Source organism: Humulus lupulus, chromosome 2 (genome assembly GCF_963169125.1).
Source record: "Humulus lupulus chromosome 2, drHumLupu1.1, whole genome shotgun sequence".
Lineage (NCBI taxonomy): Eukaryota > Viridiplantae > Streptophyta > Magnoliopsida > Rosales > Cannabaceae > Humulus > Humulus lupulus.
This window is the reverse complement of record NC_084794.1, coordinates 276,123,580-276,144,991: the sequence shown is the minus strand read 5'-3', so window position 1 is coordinate 276,144,991 and position 21,412 is coordinate 276,123,580.

Here is a 21,412-nt window from a genome sequence, read left to right as displayed (position 1 = left end):
ACGGTTCGCGAAAATCCCGCGAGCTCTACCTTCCGAGCTAACTATGATGACCTCCCCATGGCCCTTTGCGGTTTGGGGAATTGACCTCATAGGCTCATTTCCAACAGGCAAGGATGGAGTTAAATACGCAGTAGTCATGGTAGATTACTTTACGAAGTGGACCGAGGCAAAACCCCTGGCAACAATTACCTCAAAGAAAGTCTTGGATTTTATGGTAAAAAATATAATCTGCTGATATGGAATGCCAAGGAAGATAGTATCGGATAACGGTACTCAGTTCGATAGCGAACTGTTTACTAATTTTTGTGAAAAAAATGGGATAATAAAGAGCGTCTCCTCTGTGGCGCATCCCCAAGTGAATAACCAAGTCGAAGTTGTGAATAAAATCCTGAAGAGCTCAATGAAGAAGAAATTGGAAGAAGCTAAGGGAAAATGGCCCGAGGAGCTACCCCAAGTCTTATGGGCTTATCGGACCACAGCTCGTACTTCCACAGGTCATACCCCTTTTTCTCTGGCATATGGATGTGAGGCTATGTTACCAATCAAGGTCAAAATACCCACCATTCGTAGCCACGCTTATGACTAAGCCTCGAACCAATCCCAGCTCGAAGTAAGTCTGGACCTAATCGAAGAAAGACGGGGTGACGCTTAGCTAAAAATTGCAGCTTATCAGCAGCGAGCCACCCGATATTTCAATAAAGGGTTCGGGATAGGAAATTCAGATTGGGAGACTTGGTGCTAAGGCGTATGTTCCTAGCTACACGAGACCCAGTCGCTGGCATGCTCGGGCCTAATTGGGAAGGACCTTATCAAATCGAATCAGTTATCCGACCTGGCATCTACAAATTGGCAAGATTAAACGGGGAATTGGTACCACGAGCATTGAATGGCGAGCATCTACGAACTTACTATCAATAGTGTAGGAACGATGTCATCTGTAACAATGCTTGTTTATCTTTACTATGCTTATGTTAATAAATTGTTCAAATCATGAATGAAGTTCATTTCTGTTTCAATATGCTGTATTTTTTGCAAACTCTCTTAATTTAATAACCTATGGTTGCGCTCATAGGATATTAAGGGGGCATCAGTGGTATATATACCGTAAACTTGAAAAAATAATAGCATACACGAAAAGAATAAAAGTGTTTGGACATAACCAAATAGGCGAGCTAAGATAGTTTGGACCTAACCAAATTATTAAAGAATAAAAGTGTTTGGACATAACCAAATATGCGAGCTAAGATAGTTTGGATATAACCAAATTATTAAAGTGTTTGGATGTAACCAAATGCGCGAGCTAAAATAACCAGATTATTAAAAGTAAAGTGTTTGGATATAACCAAATGCGCAAACTAAAATAATTTGGGTATTAAAAATAAAGTATTTGGATATAACCAAATGCGCGAGCCAAGGTAATTTGGATATAACCAAATGCGCGATCTAGATATAAGTAGATAAAAAAATATACAAGTGTATGGATTACGAACCAAAAACACGACCTAAATAGGTTTAGAATGAACCAGCTAAAACTAATCAACAGAAAGTTGGAAGATAAATAAACCTACTTCAATCTAAGTCGAGATCGAGGCTGGAATATCTTGCAAAAAGATAGTTTCGACCTCATAACTTTGGGGAGCTGCCCGAGGACAAGGAAAAGTAACTAGAAAAGCAGGATATAACTAAACTACCTACATTACACGCCATATAAGTACTTTCGAGTGCGTGGTAAAAGTAAGTTCCGACCTTGACAAGTAACAAGATCAGATACGGACACATCGAGTAAACTGTGCATGAATGCATTGAAGCTCGAGCTTAAATCCACTACGTGTTTGTATGAATAAACAGACACAAGGACACTTTTAATATAAAATTGCTTGAAATATTTCGACTTGAGAAATGTAAAGCAAAAATATTAAAATAAAGTCAAATACGGTATTATAAATATCATAAGAAAATAGCTCTTTTACGAGCTATAAATTGTCTTAGCCCCAAGGGCATAGAAAACAGAAGATAAAAACTATTACAAGGGGTTCAAAGGGACGCAGCTCCGGGTCGAGATTTAGGAGGAAGGAGCGCCCTCCTTAGCCTTCTCAGCATCCTCCTTGGCCTTCTCTGCCTCCTCCCGAGCAGCCTCCTCCACATTGAGCCGAGCCTGCCATTTGGCCACGAGCTCTTCCTCAAAAGAGCCTAGGAAGCTGGTATCGAGATCGGCGTTACTGGCCCAGATCCTGTACATGGCCAGGTCAACCGCCCGATCCTTCTTCTCCTTGAACTCTTTGAGAAGACAAGCCTTTTCGCCCTCCATTATCTCGAAGGTGGACTTTTCCTCCTCCTCGAGCCTGGCATTCAGCTTCTCGAGCTCGGCTATCCTAGCCTTCATCTGCCCCGCTTTAGCCTCCATCTCTGCCTTTGAAGCCTTGAACTCGTCGGCGAGCTTAATTTGAAGATCCTTCGACTCTTGAGCATAGGACATGCTTGAGTGGACCCCGTTGCTCAACTTATAATTAAGCTGAGCAAAGGTAGTAAGAGACTGAAACACAAATAAATCCAGTTAGAACACATGCTAAACACAATTACAATAAATAATAAGGTGAGAGAGGATACCGCAGCAGCGAGCTCGACACTCTTGTCATAAAGAGTGTTGCAGTCCCGAGCATTATTCGAAAACTGCCACTGGGGAGCCTTGAAGCTGCTGATGCTCTGGCTTACCCGAGACAAGACGTCCGAGCCAAGTGTGGCTCCATGAGTCCCGGCAGCATTGTCGACAACATACTCATCAACATGAAAAGAAATCGACAACAGGCGTGTTTTGGAGGCCGAGGGCTCCTTCGGAGGTGGGTCGAGTGTTGAGTGGACCATGATCGGAGGAGGCAAAGAGGGAACACCTGTGGTGGACGCTTCAACCTGAGGAGTCGGATCCACAGCTGGGCACATAACCATGGGAGCTGGGGGAGGAGGAGTCTTCTTGGTCCTCTTAAGGACCTTAGCAGGCCGATCTGACTTTTGCGAGGCTCTTGGGTGCCTATTTTTCTTGGCCCCCTCACATGGGCAAGCACTGTATCGAGATCGGAGTCCATAGTACCTGCACAATCAAATCACATTAGAAAACGATCTCAATAGCATAATGCAGACAGTTGAAAGAATAAAGGACAAGTGACAAAAAACCTAACTGGAACTCTCCCCCGAGCTCATGATCGGCGACCCCATCTTCGGAAGATGCAGGGGGATTCCCTTCCCTATATGTGGAGGTCAACCTCGACAGGTCCCTATAATCATTCGTCCTGTATTGGACAGTTATTCCATCCCAGATCTCGTTCAGACTATACATAGTATCATACTTCCCTAGCCAACTATCAAACCTATGAACCCTCTCATCTACCCAGGACCATACATAAAAGTGGTTCCTATCATCTTCACACAAGATTAAGGTATCGGGCTTATGCTTAAGTAGTGAGGGAGACCATAAAGCCGAACTAAGGATGACCGTACCTCTATCGTTCGAGCTCGAAGCCTCGTCATTGGCCTCGTTCCTCGAGCACGGACTCTTGGGATGACAAGATGGGGATATTGTCTTAGAGCTTCACCTCGGAGGAAGGCTGCCAGTTGGAAGAGGCATGAACTCCCAATTGGAGTAGTTCTTATTGGACCAGTCATTTGTGGATTGATCCTTCTCCAGGAGACCACAAGCTTGAAGCATATCTTCATGAAGAAGATAGGAAATGGAGCGCCTACCATAAGGAAGTTGGAGCAAGGATTCCTTGTGCTCCTTCATCTCATCGGTGGGAGTAGGTCGATGATAGTTGGCTGGAGAATTGAAGGTGTTATGAGAGGTTCAAACTTCAACAAAAATTCGAGCATGAAAAGAAAAGGGTCGTATACTTACGAATTCGCCTGAACGAGTACTATCTTGAGGGAGTAAGGATGTCTATCCAGAAGAACGCGAGTTTGAAGTTGGGGGGATGGTTCGGCAGGTCTTCAAAGATTTTCTTCTCCCGGGGATAGCTCGAGAAGTAATAGAAGCCATCTCCTCCTCGAGCTCAGGGGGGGGGGGGGGGGGGGTTGCTTTTCAAACAAAAGAGATATAAAATCTCTTTTGGTGAAGGTCCTTCCCACTTTAGCTCGTGGTAAAGTGACCTCAGGGATGACAAAACCCTGTATGAATTGGTGTTGAGCTGGAAGGGAGCGAGCCCGACGAAATCCAAAAATTCCTTGAAAAAGGGCTTCAAGGGCAATAAGGCCCCTGCCCTCATGTGCTCCTGGCTCCAAGCCGCATATTTCAACTTACTGTCGGGATTACCATCTCCCGAGGCGCGACAGCTTCGTTCTTGGGAGGTTGGAGCTTGACACCTCAGCAAACCTGATAGTCCAATTCCGTGGAGGGCCAAGATGTCAGAGATCTGCCCTAGTGAAGAAATCTAGCTCCAATAATGCTCGACCTCAAAAAATTCTCCCCTGGAGGTGGGAATAGTGGTTGGCTGCGAAGTACACGGGGGATTCGATGGTTTTCCCATCAATGAAAATTAGAGATTGCCTGGTTTGAATGTGACCGTCACTTTAAGAGTGGGATCGAGGGGGATTGGTCTAGGCTCGGGGCCTGGATCTGGGTAGATGGCGACCCTAAGTCTCTTCCTTTTTCTCTCTTTGACCTCGTCAATTTGACGTCGAAAATGAGCTCAGGTGTCTTCTTGCTCACGCCTTAGTTTGTGCTCTGGAATCAAGTGTTGATTCCGAGTAAAAGGTGACTCCGGGCTTGAATTTGCCGGTGAGTAAGGAATCGCAAATTTTGACCCCCACCGCTCTTCCAAGTTCTGCGGCATCTAGCAAGAGAACAAAAAGGGTGAGGGCCAGACGAACAAGAGATTAAGAATGAAAATCAATCCGGCCTAAGCTCGAATGATCGAAGCTATGGAACGAGCTCAATCAAAAGAATGAGATCAAGCTTGGAGCGTGTATTCCACGTAAAGGGGGAAAGTGTTGGAAAAATCCTATACATGATCTTTATTTATTTTCATGTATATCTAATATTAAACAAATTAATACAATATAGCCTAAAACATGTTTCTAAAATTGAATTCAAAGAGAAACAAATAATATAATACTTACAGTATACGCAGCGGAATTAAGAGTCCTTCTTTCAATTTCTCTAACTCTTGTATCCTTTCTGTCGCAGAGTATTATCAAGAAACTGAACCGATCTTCTATTTTCTTCACGATCTTCCAATGTATCCTTAGAACCACCTAGACTAGTGTGGGCAATTCTCAACACATGAGATAGATATAGAGAGAAGAAGAGAAAATAACAAAGTGGCTTAGAAAAGGACTTGTGTTTAGAGAGAATATAAAACTATCAGAAAATCTGACTTGTGACTTATCTGTCGTCTCTTTTTTTTTTACTTCTCTCTAAGCACTCCTTTTATAGACTCAATTAGGTCATTTCATTTAATTAAAAAATCAATAAAATAATAGTTATTTTGAAGCCCTAGGTCGAAATTATCATGGGCTATAGGCCCGTGAAATTTCCCATTTGATTATAAGCCCATTGGACTTAAAATCAAGACTTGTATTATTTTCTATTGATTTAATTAATTAAATAATTATTTAAATCTTTTATCAAATTAATTATTTATAATTTGAACCTTGATTTAAATTTATTTATTAATTTAGATACCAATTTATCTTAATTAATAAATCTGCCATAATTTCTCTTTTCTTCTCAAAATTACACAACTCTGTGAAACTATCCAAAATTGACCTGGTCAACTTTGATAATTCTAATTGATAATTAAATCAATTAATTGAGACTATCTAGATGATTTTATCCAAGGTACAATGGGGACCATGGGCCTATGAAATCAAGCTCCAATAAGTTATCATAAATCTAACAAATAAATTTACTAACTTATTAATTCCTCGTGACTCCACTATAGACTTGGAATTGCACTCTTGAATTCATAGAACGCTCTATAACAAATATAGATACGCTATTAATTATCCATTGTTACAACCATAATTGTCACTCAATCCTCTATAGACGGTCTACAATGAGATAGGACTAAAATACCGTTTTACCCCTCATTGTATTTTATCCTTAAAACACTTAGTTCCTTGTAAATGATATTTCAGTAAACTAATTTAATTACTGAAATGAGATCTCTATCATTTAACACCTTGAACCAAACTAAAAGGAAACCATCGTTTCACTTCTTCATCAGAAGCTATAGATGTTCATATCTATGATTAACACTCCCACTCAATTATACTACCGAGTTCCCAAGATATAAGCATGGGCTAGTCCGTAGGGTAAGCTGGTAACGAACAAGTCAAAGAACTCAAATAATACAATCAGTTAGAATACTAACCACTCAGAATTGAGATTGAATTGACCTATGGTCAACTATATGATATGACTAGAATAGATAATAACGGTATGTTTACTTATCTTATCAATTGTCAATATCGGTCCTGTCCGATGTAACAAATACATCCAATCTTATCTACTTTGCTAATGTTCTGGAAAGAACATAACACTGTAATGTGTAAGTAGATCATATTGTAGATTGGCAAGTCAGTGTAAATCTGGTGCACTGACTAATCTTAGGACTAACTTATTTTGAACATATAATCATATTTATATTCCACTGTGATTACGTCACTATAAATAAGATTAGCTATATGCTCGGGATTTAATAGAAGTTTATATTAAACAAATAATCATGAAAATAAAACATGTGAGCAAAGTGATTGACCAAGTCAAAAAATGATTTCTATTCTTTTATTGATAATAAAATGAGATTACAAAGAATTTGGGTTTTAATTAGGGCATAAAACCCCAACAGAAAGTTGGATTTATTTTTGAGGATCTCGGATCTTTAGGGAAAAAAAAGTTTGCGGTTACTCAAAAAGTGATCTTTTTGGGAAACGTGCAATTTAAAAATCCTAACTCTATACCTAGTTTCTTGGTCTAGACGATATGATATTCGAAATTAAGATAACCCAGTAAATCATGCAAATTCTAGGTTTGAAAAATCCATAACAACAGAAGAGCCTAAAAACTACACGATATGAAACATAAGAGTGCAAAACTAGTAAATATGCTTAAGTGCAGCAACGTAAGACATGTATGGAAAAAATAAAGTATAAACACGGATATAAAGGGTCAAGAGCAGATACTTACACAATGTAGATGATGGATACAGAGAAATCGAAGACCGAAGGAGAGGTTGCAAGAACGAATTCACGGAGTCAAACAGACCAGCAGTATTTTGCTTCCTCGGCTTGGAGAACATGCAAGGACCGAAGTTTTTGAGTTCTGGTTTTCTTTTCTCTAAAAACACGAAATGTATAGTTGAAATGAGGAAGACGATGGCGTATTTATAGATCCCCAAAGGATACCAAACAACGAAACGATTTGGACCCTTGGCTAATTTTGATATCTGATCAAATGGCCAGGGACAAATGGAAGAATGGTGACATAAAGTTGGCAGGCAGATGGACGTGCGTGTGATGTAAAAGACACTCAAGTACTCTGACCATCCAATACCTGGCTGACGCATGTCTACACTCGAGTACAATTGATGGTACAGTTTCCAAGAAAGGCAGTTCAAAAGTTTCCTTCTCACGGGATTCAAAATGATACTTTTGAGGGGGGAAAATGTTACACCCAAATTTCGAAATGAGAAGTTATGACCCCGAAAACTGGGCTCGTTAAGTGTGAGCTTGAAATACATGCGGTTATCATATGGTCCAACCATCAAATCTCTATGAAGCAAACACGATCTCGAGGATGTATAGCCTCGAGATCTTTCTGAGCTCGCAATAGGCGTGACACCTAAATGTATATTTTTCACCGATTGCCTTCAAGCAAGATAGCTCGAGCTCGGGAAGTGCAAGCTCGGATGTGATAGCCTCATCAGCATCTATTTGTCCCGAGCATAGCACAGGTTAGGTGGCAAGCTCGTAATTGACTCATGGTCTCAATAGACTCAATGCCGATTTCTGATCTTGAAAGATTTATTATCTGCGATAACCCATTACGTGTGAACATGTTGGTTGTTGTAAAATCCCAATATTTAAGGGATACCATTTAATCTGTTATCCATTCTCGATCTTCATGGGACGTTTCCGTGTATGTAGGAGATAATGCATTTAATATCATTATTTCAATTGATTTACATAATATCTTCCCGAAATATGTGGGAATGAATTCTGCAACCTTCTCTATAAATAGAGAAGGAATCACCATTTGTAAAGGATTGATATCTGATTTCTGGAGAGAAAACTCTGGGTAATTCATCTCTGAAGAATTTTCAGAAAACTCCCAAGTCTTAATAACATAGACTCGTGGACTAGGCAGAGTTAACTGTTGAACCACATAAAAATCCTCTTGTTTTCCTTGTGGTTCATTTTCACCAGTATTTTATTGTTTAATTGCTTTACTATTTAAGTTGACGAAAAGCGGCGTCAACACAATTATTATACAATAACATTAGTGTAACTACTTAATTAATGTAAAATATAAATGTATTACACAATAATATTATTATAGTTATATGAAATTATATAGTTATATATAACTATTGAGTGAAAAATTAATTTCATAAAAAAATTAAGAAATATCTACACAATTATTTTTTTATTATCATTTTTAAGAATTTTATATTTATTTATTTTTTGTGTATTTTTTTAACTAAACATAAACAATCTATATATCTATATCTATCTATATATCTCTTCTATATAATAAGTGTGTAAATAACGGAAATTCTTAGTTTTAACGGTTTTTTATTTTTTAATGCTAACTTTAACAGAATATTCTTATATTTAATGGTAGTTTGTAAATACTTAAATGTAATTAAAATAAAATCAATAAGTAAACAAATTAAAATAAGATATTTTTGAGATATTTTACAATGATAATTATTTTAAAATACTAAATAATTAAACAAATTAAAATATGATATTTTTCATATATTTTACAATGATTATTATTTTAAAATAATAAATAATTAAAAATTAAAATAATTGAGATATTTTACAATGGTAATTATTTAAAAATAATAAAATCATATATTTTGTAACTTAAATAAAATTTATTTAAACTTAAACTCACTTATTAGAATAATATCATATTAAACATATAATATAATCTACTGTCAATTAGCAACAAATTGTTTTTTTTTTAAACTAGCAAAAAACTTAAATTTAAAATCCACGTATAATATTTAATATTATATTAAACATATAATATACAATCTCTTGTTGTCACCCTCAAATTAAAAAACTAGAACAAACATAAACTTAAACAAAAATAAATAAATTATTTAATTAAAATATGATATTTATTTAAAAAAAATTATGACATTAATATAAATTTAATAAAAAAAATTAATAAATTCTATAAATAAAACTAAGAAAACGTGCAATGCACGTTGCTTGTATCTAGTATATATATAAAGGATAGCACAAAGAAGATAATGTCGCACTCTAAAAATTCTTCAAACTACTTTATCTATTTTCTCCTTTAATCTAATTTTTTTATTCATTTTATAGATTATAATAATAATAATAAATGTATAAGATATTATTATTTAAATATAGATAAATATCTATTTGTAAATCTATGTATATTGTAAACATTTTCTATTAATCTCATATTTTCCTCTACTCTAAATTCTTTCAATTTCAATTTTCAATGAATTCCAATTCATATCTCCAAATTTGATTAATTTATATGTTAATGATAACACAATCCTCTCAGTTATTTATTCAATTATTAATGTTTGTTAATCTTTAAAGTTTGGGTATTTATTCAATTATTAATGTTTGTTAATCATTAAATTTTTTATTGTAAATTATTGATCTTGATATTCTAACATCTTCATCTTATTTTTCTATCATGTTTTAAATGTTATGGGGTGTTTATGTTGTGTGGGTGATATTGAGATTGTTGGAGGTGATTGGGAAAAAAGAGACATCAAAATTTTAACAAATTAGTAAGTATAAGTTAATCAATAAATCTTCAAATGGATTCTATTGCATCATTAATCGAAAGATTTTCCACCATCTCCAATGGTGTGGAAGCTGTTGCGTGTTCTAATATATTTATATTTTATTTAATTACTATACTTATTATTTAAACTGAATAAAAAATAGAAAAAATAATAAAATTGATATAACCATCTTATTTTTTTATCTGATTTGGCGTTAATTGATTTACTATTATTATTTTAAATTTAAATATGATATTAATTTTTTTATTTATAATAATATGTTCACATCTATTTTTGTAGACTTTTTTTAAAAATTAAAGATATTTTATAAAAAAAAATATATTTTGGTATATGAATATAAATTTAAATTTAAATAATTATTTTGTACATTAATTAAATATTATTCTCGATGGATATTATTATTATTATTATTATTATTATTATATGTGAAGTTTTGGTACAAGTTGAGTTGAATCTTATAATTATGATACAAAAGCCTATAATTACTCTCAATAATCTTTCCAGTTTTTTGAAAGAGATACGAGCAAATAGAATGGGAAAATATAAATTTACCATCTCATCAAAATATATTGCTGTTAGGCAAATGTAATTTGCCTCAATGAAAATTGGTAAGAAAAATACAACTCTAGACAAAATATTACATGTGAATGTGGGATGATTTCCCAAGAAGAATTTAATGTAGAGATCATCATCAAAGGGTCATATGCTTAGCCATTTGTAAATTGTCTCACAAGCTGTCACGACGAATGATGAAATAGCCTCGCTATATGAGAACCAAGGATATGCAGGTGCCATGACGCCCTTCTCTTGCATAGCGAGATCGAAGCCATAGGGGTCGCTATGTTCGGGGTCATGGGCGTAACCCCTCGCCCAAGATAAGCCTTCCATTAGTTATTCCACTGGGAGGAAGGCCTTGTATATGGAGGCATCTCGCTATGTGGAGAGTTACCTTCCTAGATGCCTCCAAGTGAGGCCAATGCTATAGAGGGCCTCGCTACACGAGGCCTGGCCTGCCTACAAGGCTTACTGTGTGAGGGGTCGAGGCGCGAGGGAAAGTCGCGATACGAGGGGCCGAGGCATGCACGAGGGACAGCAGCGATGCGAGGGGCCGAGGCACGAGGGAAGGCTCACTGCGCGAAGATTCGAGGTGCGATGTACAGCCGCAATGCAAGGGGCCGAGGCGCAAGGAACAGCCGCAAAGTGAGGGGCCGAGGCACGAGAGCCATCACACGAGGGGCCGAGGCACAAGGGAAGGCTCGCTGTGCGAGGGGCCGAGGCGTGAGGGCCATCACGCGAGAGGTTGAGGCGTGAGGCTCGGACACCCACACATGGAGTCGCTTGCTAAGGATGCCTTGTTAAGAAGACCCAAAGGAAGGTCTCACTATGCGAGACCCTCACAAGGCTCCCTGTGCGTCATGCGTTGAGGTCTTCTGATGAAGGCACCCCTAAGAGCTAGTCTAGCTATGCAAGATCTGGGCTAGGCCCCCTGGGCACCAATGTCACATGTCAATGGATTGGCCTGTACACATGTGCATCTCCAGTGTAAGGAACCCCTTACATGGCATGTTTATTACTCATGAAATGGATATGGTGGTTCGTTTATATATGTATAGCGCACACCTATGAGGACATGACATCCACTATATGGCTAAACATCCAAGGGAAACCCACTATACTGTAAAGATGAATTACCAAGATCAACAACACTTAGCAAAATGGGAGAAATCCTGGAGAAATGATGTGTCTCGGATATATGAAAAGGATTGTTAGGTACAAGGTACGTATATGAGTATGGGGTGTACAACCCTGAGGAGGATAGATGCATGGCTCTGACACCAGCGTCTGACAATTAGTGGCGGTACGCACCCGTACGAAGAGTGGAGGTACTACCTGAGCACCCTCGACCATATGCCAGAGTCGACACCACGACATTCTGCGCCACTACCTTGACAATTTACCTGCGTACGTTCTTGTCCCTGGGGACCACCTTGTATCAGGGGCCAATAGAGCCCATCTATAAATAGGCTTCAACCCCTCAGGTTAAGGGGTTGGAAAATTCTTTGTACACACAGACAATTAAGGAATATACGATTTTTGCTCCATTGTAGTTCTTCATATTTTCTCCTTCAAGTTCTTTCCATCTTCTTCTAAGATATCTTTTGCAATACAATATAAGTTTTCTAACCTTATATCGTTGACGAGTTCTCACCGTCAATAGTTTGGCGCCGTCTGTGGGAAGAACAAGCATCAAGCCAACATTCTTTCATCACTTCCAACAAGAAAAAATGCCAAGGCGTTCAAAACGCATACGGAAACTACAAGATGTAGAGGTTCACCTGGACGGAGAACAACTGAGGGCCTCCAGGAAAGACCCTCCTCCGCCTGAGCTAGAAGAACGTCCTCCCCTAAGGGAGGAGAAGGAAGCATCATCCCCAGCTGTCCAGCCCGACGGAGGTCGTCCAAAGCCGCCAGCGCACCCACGTCCTAGGCCCTCGGTGACACCACACTCTGGCCACCGGGACCCAAGTCCCTCAACGCGCAGGCCAGGCAAAAGTCCCCGAGTACACCCAGTGAGTTCCAGCGCAAGGAATCACCTCTATGAGGATGAGATTCGCAAGTTGCATAAAAAGAATCAAAGGCTGGAAACCACGCTAGAGAACATGCAGGAGGTTTTAAACAGCCTTCTGCAAGGAAAGTCAAGCATATCCCTTCTGAAGCCAAAAGAGAAACAGCATGAAAGAGCGGAAACCACTGTCCCCATAGATGATGGGAGAACCTGACTTTCCACGAGCAACACTCCCCAGACAAAGTACCATGAGGGACCTAGGCCAGCGAGATACCCCCGGGAGCAAAGGCGAAGGGACGATGCTGGTCGTAAGAACGAAGCCAAAGTCACCTCCAAGGATGCGCCACCTGACCTAAGAGAAAAACTTAATGGAAGAAGGTCAGAAGTAAGGAGGACACCTCCTATGGCCCCTCCGAAGGGTAGAGAGAAGAGAAAGGCCAACCCTACTGAGCTGAGGGAGTCCTTGAATAGGAGGCGACAGGAGCTAAACACCGAGATAAGGAGCCTCCGGAGCAAGATTTTCACGGCGTTTGGGGGACACATTACTGATGAAGATTTCGACTACGAGTCACCCTTCACACGAGAATTCCAGATGGAATGGTTCCCGGCTAACTTCAAAGAACCTCATATGACCCCATATGAGGGCACCTCAGACCCCAAATACCACTTGGATGCCTTTAACGATTTAATGAAGCTGAGAGTGATCAATAGCATAGCAAGATGTCACTGTTTTGCGGTCACGCTGAAGGGGGCTGCATACAAGTGGTTCAAGAGGCTGAGGCCGGGGACCATTAGGTCATGGCAACAATTTTTCGACTAGTTTCTCCAACAACATCATGCCATACATGATTATACCCTGCCAGGCACTAGCCTCACTAATATAAAGCAAGGCGAAGGAGAAATTTTGAAGAGCTACATCCATAGGTTCAACATGGAGGCGGCTAAAGTAGGAAGCCTGACCAGGGGAGAACTCAAGATGGCAATTGTAATGCCCCAAATTTCCTAATAAGGTTTAGGACCTTGATTAGGAGGCCGGGAGGGCCATAATTGATTTATTATGATATTTAATGATCATATGCATGTTAATGTGAATTATATTATTATATGATGATAGATGCATGCATATGGGTGTATTTATAATTATAAGGGCATTTTGGTAATTTGGCCTGTTGAGGGCATATTTGTAAATTGGGTGCATATTGTAATTTGTGAATGAGATTTAATTATTATGGAGATATACTCGAGCTATTCGGCATGGGACGGTCATATATAATGGATTAGCGGTTTCGTCATAACGGGGTCAATTTTGGGGTAATAGAAATGTTTATTTGGTGATAGATTGGGAATATTTGAGATCAGGGTGAAATTCTGGAAGTTTTGACTATAGTGTCCCCGGGGGAGTTTTCGGGACCCCGAGCACTAGGTTTTATTTGAGGTTACTTAAGCTTGAAGTAGCTTGACAGAATAGAACATACGTTAGAAACTTCTCGATCTCTCTCAAAACAGTCCGTTTTACCGTTTGAGCCTTATGGAGGAAATCTTGAGCTCTAGGAGTCGGAATCAAGCGAGGGTCGAGGCATAGCAATCCTAGGAAATATTATGAGCTTCTTAACCGAAGGATTTGACGAGAAACAACCCAATCGAAGGTAATCTAAGTTTGAAGTTTTAAGTTTTTAAAGTTTCTAAGCTTAGAATTGGACCTTGTTAATTGTTGAGTTTTTGGTCAGTTTGAGCTTTGGGTTTTGAGGGTTTTGGAGTATTGGGAAGCTTGGGAACTTTGATTTGATGATTGGGGAATGTTTGGGTATGTTTTTGGAGGATTTGGAGTGCTTAAAACGCGTTTGGGAATGGCCCAGGGTTGGGGGCCGCGGCCCTGTTCTTGTGCGCCGCGACCCTAGTTCGATGAAGCAGGTGTCAGGAAGTGAGCCTTGCTGGGCGCCGCGGCCCTTGCCTCAGAGAACCCTGGGGGCCGTGGCCCAAGGTGCTAGGGCCGCAGCCCTTGCCCTGTTTTCACCCCGTTTGCTCGTTTTGACCCCGGGAACTTAGCTATGGGCCTCGGGAGTGTCCCTACTACTTGGATTAGTTTGGATTGATCTCTTGGGGGCTAGATATTGGTGTGGAACCTTTGATTATCATGTTATTAATGGTGTTCCATAGTTGGTTATGATTAGGTGACCGCTAAGGGTTTAAAGGTTGATCATTCTCAAGGATCGTTCTTATATCGGTACTAGCTCGAATCTGAGGTAAGAAAACTGCACCCTGTGTATATGAGACATGCATGGTTATTATTGATGCATGTCGGTTGATTATTATGTTGACATGCATGGTTATTATGATGCATGTTGATTGATTAATGAGTATGACATGTGTGGTTATTATTGATGCATGTCGGTTGATTATTATGTATGACATGCATGGCTATTCTTGATGCATGTTGGATTGCTGGATATATTGCATATGATGCATGAGAAACATGTGATTGGAACATGCTTTATGTACTGAGTAAGATATCGTTCAGAGCTTGAGCCTCTGTGTTTATGCATGGTCCTAATTGTACTAATACCTGTTTCGTAAGCATGCTGAGTACCTTATTTATGGATATGGAACATGTGATATATGATTGGCGGCATGACTTACTTGTGTATGACACTGACTAGTCAGGGACCGACTCTAAAGTCGAGAATCACGCATTGAATGGCTCTATGGCGTTAATGCTAGACCGACTCTAAGGTCGATGAATCATGCATTGAATGGCTCTATGGCATTAATGCTAGACCGACTCTAAAGTCGAGAATTGTGCATTGAGTGGCTCTAAGGCACTAATGCCAGACCGACCCTAAAGTCGATGATCACGTAATAGCTCCATGGCATTGATGCGGGACCGACCCTAAGGTCGAAGAACTTATAAGCGCTTGCCTGGTCTACGACCAGATGACTATAGCCAAGGTATATGACCCCGGTGACCGTTTGTCACATGGCTAAGGGACGTTGTCCATAGTTTCGACTCTAGAGTCATGAGGAAGGTTATGTTGGTGACTAATCACCTTGCACCTATCCTAATCAAACTTAAGAAAGATTCACTTATCGGTTAAGCCCTGGTGACCCTATCGTCACATGGCTAGAAGGAGCGATGCTCATTATTGTGACTTTTGGCTATTGTCACCTATTTGCCTGGACTGATAATCCTGAATGGTTATTATGATTGTTGTTGATATTATATCATGTTTTATTGTGTTTCCTTGCTGGGCTTTGGCTCACGGGTGCTACGTGGTGCAGGTAAAGGCAAGAGGAAGCTGGACCGTCCTTGAGTTGGAGAGCTTAGGTGATGACGTGTACATATGCAGCTGCTCGACCGCCACGGCCGAGGTTTAAAGTGGAACTAGGGTTGAACCCTGTTTTGCCGCTTAGAACGGCCTGTTGTAAATGTTTTCTGTAATAGAATCTGAAACTTTATTTTCGGGATCCCGATGTATATATTAAACGTTCTAGTGAAACGTTACATCTTAACCAAAGTTTTTAATTCCTAAACCGCTAATCATACTTAGTTCACGATTTTGGCCAAATGACTCGATTAGCGAGTTTAGCACTGTTTACAAGGCACACCGTAACGGTCCCTGGAGTTTGGGGCGTTACAGCAATCATGACTGGAGTGCGCCCAGGCAGCAAACTTTGGGATAATATGCTCAAAAGGGAGGTAACTACCTTAGACGATTTCTACGAACGGGCACAAAAGTACATTCATGTCGAAGACGGCCACGAGAACCTAAAGGCATCACTTATCAAGCCCTCATCCCCTGAAGGTTCGAATGAAATAAAAAAAGAAAAGGGTGCACAAGGGCCTAAGAGATGACCACTAGAGGAAACACAAACATGAAGGTAATTCTAGGCAAACATCCCACACCTTCTATACTGACCTAACACATACTAGGGAGCATATCTTCATAGCGAATGAGAATCAGGTCCCCTTCAGGAGATCCCCACCAATGAAGAGAGAACTGTCAAAGAGAGACCCCAGAAAGTACTGTCAATATCATAAAGACATTGGCCACACCACAGCGGAATGCACTCATCTGAAGGTGGAAATTGAGGAACTCATACGCAGGGGCACTTGGGTATATACGTCCAAAGAGAAAATGAAAGACCATATGATATACCACCCTCGCCACAAGCACGAGATGGAGCCCCAGAGGAGCAAGGAGAGGTGAGGACGATCTTTGGAGGACCATGATTCGGAGAAGAATCGAGAAAGGGGCGAGATAGATACGCCAAGGAAGTCAGACGAAGTCCACCCCCATGCATGCTAAGCTTAGAACAACGACCCCCAAAAAAATTTAAAGGGGAAAATGTCTCAATAACCTTCACCGAAGAAGACATGCGGGGTGTACATTTTCCACACAATGACCCATTGGTGTTAAGTGTACAGCTGGCCAACATGAAGGTACATCAGGTTCTGGTAGACAATAGGAGCTCCATAGACATCCTATATCGCCCAGCCTTAGAGAAGATGGGACTAGGCATCAAGAACTTAAAACCCTACAACACCTCCATTTATGGGTTCACAGGAGACTCGATACAACCCCTGGACACCATCGAGTTGGCCTTCACCATGGGAGAGCTGCCTAGACAGACCACTGTAATGACAAATTTTTTCATATTAAGTTGTTCCTTGGCCTTCAAAGCGGTATTAGGGAGACCCTCCCTGAGAGAATTGAAGGCGGTATTAGAGAATTGAACGCGGTATTAGGGAATTTTTTCATAAAATTCCCAACTAGTGGGGAAGTAGTGAGCGTGAAAGGGAACAGAAAGAAGCAAGGGAATGTTATAACATGTCCCTCTGCATAGTCATGAAATCGCCAGAACCTATAGCGATGGTAGTACATGGGTTCAACCCATGTGAGTTCAACCCCAAAGTTACTAAGGACATCAAAACCGATGGGTGGGCATGTTAGGAGTGTGTCCTAAAAGCATGTAAAGACATTTGTTTTTTCTGTGAATAAATAAATACAATGTTTATTATTATTGTCATATTTAGATTGTTAAATTATTGTTTGAATAATTTTGTAAATATCAGAAAAATTCCATATTCATTATTGAGGATGTGATCTTGTATTAGTACGAGAGAATTAAGATCACATGAATGAATAAAAATAGTCAACAACAACAAATTAAAGTTATGGAATTCTTTAATTGGAGTTGTAAGTACGGTTTACTGAGTATCATAATGATACAAATAATCTAGATTCGGATTATTGATGTGGAAAGACATCTCGGTAAAGTTGCTTTATATAATATGATTATATATGACATGGACCAATGTGAATTAAAGTCTTTATCCAAAAAGCATTTAACAATAAAGACATGTAATTCATATCATAACTGATGATCATTTACAGATCAACCTAAATCATGAGTGTTCATGAACTCATGTTCATGTTTATTAAATCTTTTAATTCATTCGTTAAGGTCTCTTCAAAGAATGAGGCTAATGACTTTTGTTTTGGAGATTTAATATCATGGATGGCTGGGAACATGTATCAACAATACGGAATCTAATCTTTCCTAACGGGTCGTATATTAGTTCCCTTAAGGGTTAATTCTGGAACTGAATGATTTTGAGCTCAAATCTATAATTAGATTATAGATTAATTATTCACTAGTGAATTAATGGTACTTAAGGAATAAGAAGTAAATTAGAAAGGTTAAATGGTAATTCTTCCATTCTAATTTATGAACTAATTAATTAGAGGGTTGAACTATTGTAAGATGGTTATATCAATGGACGACTTAAGAAAATTTTTTATGTAAAAGTATATCTATAACATAAAGAGTGCAATTCTGAATTTATAGTGGAGTAATATCATAATTAATAAATTAACTATTATAATTAAATAGTTTAATTATTTAGTTTCAATTTATTGGAGCTTAATGTTATAGGTCCATGGTCCACGAAATGGCTCAAACAATCACTATCAAAGGCAAATACAAAAAATGGGCAAAAATGACTTATGTGATAAGTAAAATATTTTTCTATGTATCAAACATAATTATTGTTTAATTATGTGTAATTAATTAATTAAGAATTAATTAATTATTTGATTTAACAAAAATATAATTAATTTTGAATTAATTTATTTTTTGGATTTTTGGTATTTAAATAATAATAAAAATTGGGAAAAATCACATGCCTGCACAGGCATGTGGTACACGTGTGGCACAGTGCACAGGCACTGTGCTACACGCATAAGAGATGGACTTAGTCTCTTGATTCCACAATTTTAGTTATTTAAATATTAAATAAATAATGAGATATTTTAATATGATTAAAATGTTATTATTTAAACAAAAATCTGATAACTGATCAGTTATTTTGAATTTGTTTAAAATGACAAATATTTTAATATATTGGATATTATTAAATATTGGATATCGGTTTTCACGGAACGTAATTTTTCAGGGATAGAAAAATATCTAGGATTCTCTCAGAAAAAAGAGAACAGTGACAAAACTAAAGTCATTGTTTTTCACAAAACCTAGGTCCAAACTTTATCAAATCTCATGTGTTAAGAACATCTGATAAATAGTAATTTCCTATTATTTGTATAGCGAGCCCACACTCGTTCTTTGTGTGCCTGAGAACATTTTGGAAGATCTTGGTGTGAGATCTCAAGGAATTTAGCCATACGAAAAGATAGCAGCAAGGAAGGACCTGAGGTAATTTTTCTATTCATGTCCTTGATTCAATATATATATATATGAATGTGAAGAAGTAGATCTAGAAATCTTATGGGATTAATCTAACAATTTGATTATTGTTCCGCTGCGCATAATCTCTGATTTGATCAATAAAAACCAACAAATGGTACCAGAGCCATCTTCACATATATATGTATTGAATCTGTGTGGGTTTAATTTTTTGCATTTATTTATTTTGATGAATGAATGGATGGCTTAATGTGATTGAATGCGTGGGAATGTTGAATCGTTAATTGTATGGTGTTTTTGGGTTAGGATTTGTTTATGATTAGATCATTGTGTAAGCCATTAAAGGACATAGGATTTATGTAATTTTATTTGGTTTTCGACACCATAAAATTGTAATTTCGATCACACAAAAGTCAGAACAGAGCCCGGGATTCAGAACTCAGCCACCATACCTCCGAGGCCAACCTCCGAGCCGCTGTCGGACGTCGTACGGACGCCGTACGGATCCGTACGGTTTCGTACAGTCCAACCCGGTGGCCCCGTTTGACGCCACGTGTCCCCGCCTGACTGGTCCAGAAATTTTTTTTTTTTGAAATTAATCTGTTATTTTTAATTTTTAAAATGTTTAAATATCCTATTTTTGAAATTTGATATTTAAATAATGAGATATTTTTGTTGTCTTAACAAACTTTTTTTTGAATATCTTATTTAAAATTTATTTTTTCAAAATAATAGATTTTAATTTAAATTTATTTCAGTTTTAATAAAGAGTTGTTTTAATTAAAAAGAAAAATAAAAATAATGATTATTTAAAAGTTTGTTTTAATTAATCAAAATAATTTGAAATTTGTTTTCTTATTATTATTCTGGACCAACAATGCCACAAATCCTACCGACAGTAAAGTAAAGAAGCCCGATGGAGATCAAGGCATTTTATTTTATTTATTTTAATTTTATAAAGTGGTTGTAAAATTAGAAATACCCAAAAGCACCCGGTTCAACATTTATTGTTTATTTATTTATTTAAATAATTATATTCATGTGGTTAATGTGATTGATAACATGTTCATGCATTGTATGCCATACATGAAAACCCACACAGTCATAATCATGCATCTCATTAGTAGAAACATGATTATTAGGATTGTCCTATATGTTTATATGAATTGTTTTGAGAAATTAGTTGCATGTAAATTACTTAGTTTTATTTTGAAAACTTGGTAAAATATCACACCAATTTTTAAGTCTTTATGACTTAATTTCTTTAAACCAACTTTATTTTAAAAGGTGTATTTTAGTAAATTTTAGATGAACATGATTGGTAATTTAAAATTGGATATGCACCTAGAAACTCGCTTTCTTTCCAATTTTAATTATGTTCATAAAGTTTAAAGAAACTGTAATTAATTTGGAATTAATTAGGTTAAAAACACTTATTTCAAAATAGTGAGTGGGAGAGGGTTGATATCTCAAACATAACCCATGGTCTCCATTATTAATATGACACCGTGAGATATGAATAGCACCTCGCGACGGCTTTGTTTTCGTCCCCCTAAGGAAGGTGTCTGGACATATCAATAGCAAGGTTATATTTCTTACATAGATAGGAACTAATGATGTATTTTAGGCTTGACTGACCCTAAGGCGGCATGTCCTAAGTTAAGTCATGAACTCCGAAATAATGGGTTACACTCACAAAGTTATGATTAAGCTTGAGAGTGGATAATCATAACTTGACCAAACTAAGCGGTACTTTAATGTTTAAAAGAGAAAATAAAGAGTTATTTTAAGTATTAAACAATAAAGATAAGAATGTCTTATAAATTCTCTAAAATTAATTTGACCGACCCTAAGGCGGCACTTTAATTGTTAGAAAATTTTATCGTGGAAATTATTCTTTATTTTATATGTTTTAATTGTGCTCATGCATCACGTTTAATTTCTGAAACTTTGATATTTATTTTTCTAAATATAATAATAATATTTATTTGTACTTATTTATTACCAGAAAAATGTCTATTCGTGAATTACACACCGATGCCTTTCTCAAATCCTTGGTTTTTTAACCTGGAAATATGCAACACTGGTTTCGAGGCATGTTGACTATTTTTTCTTATAAGAAGATGATGTC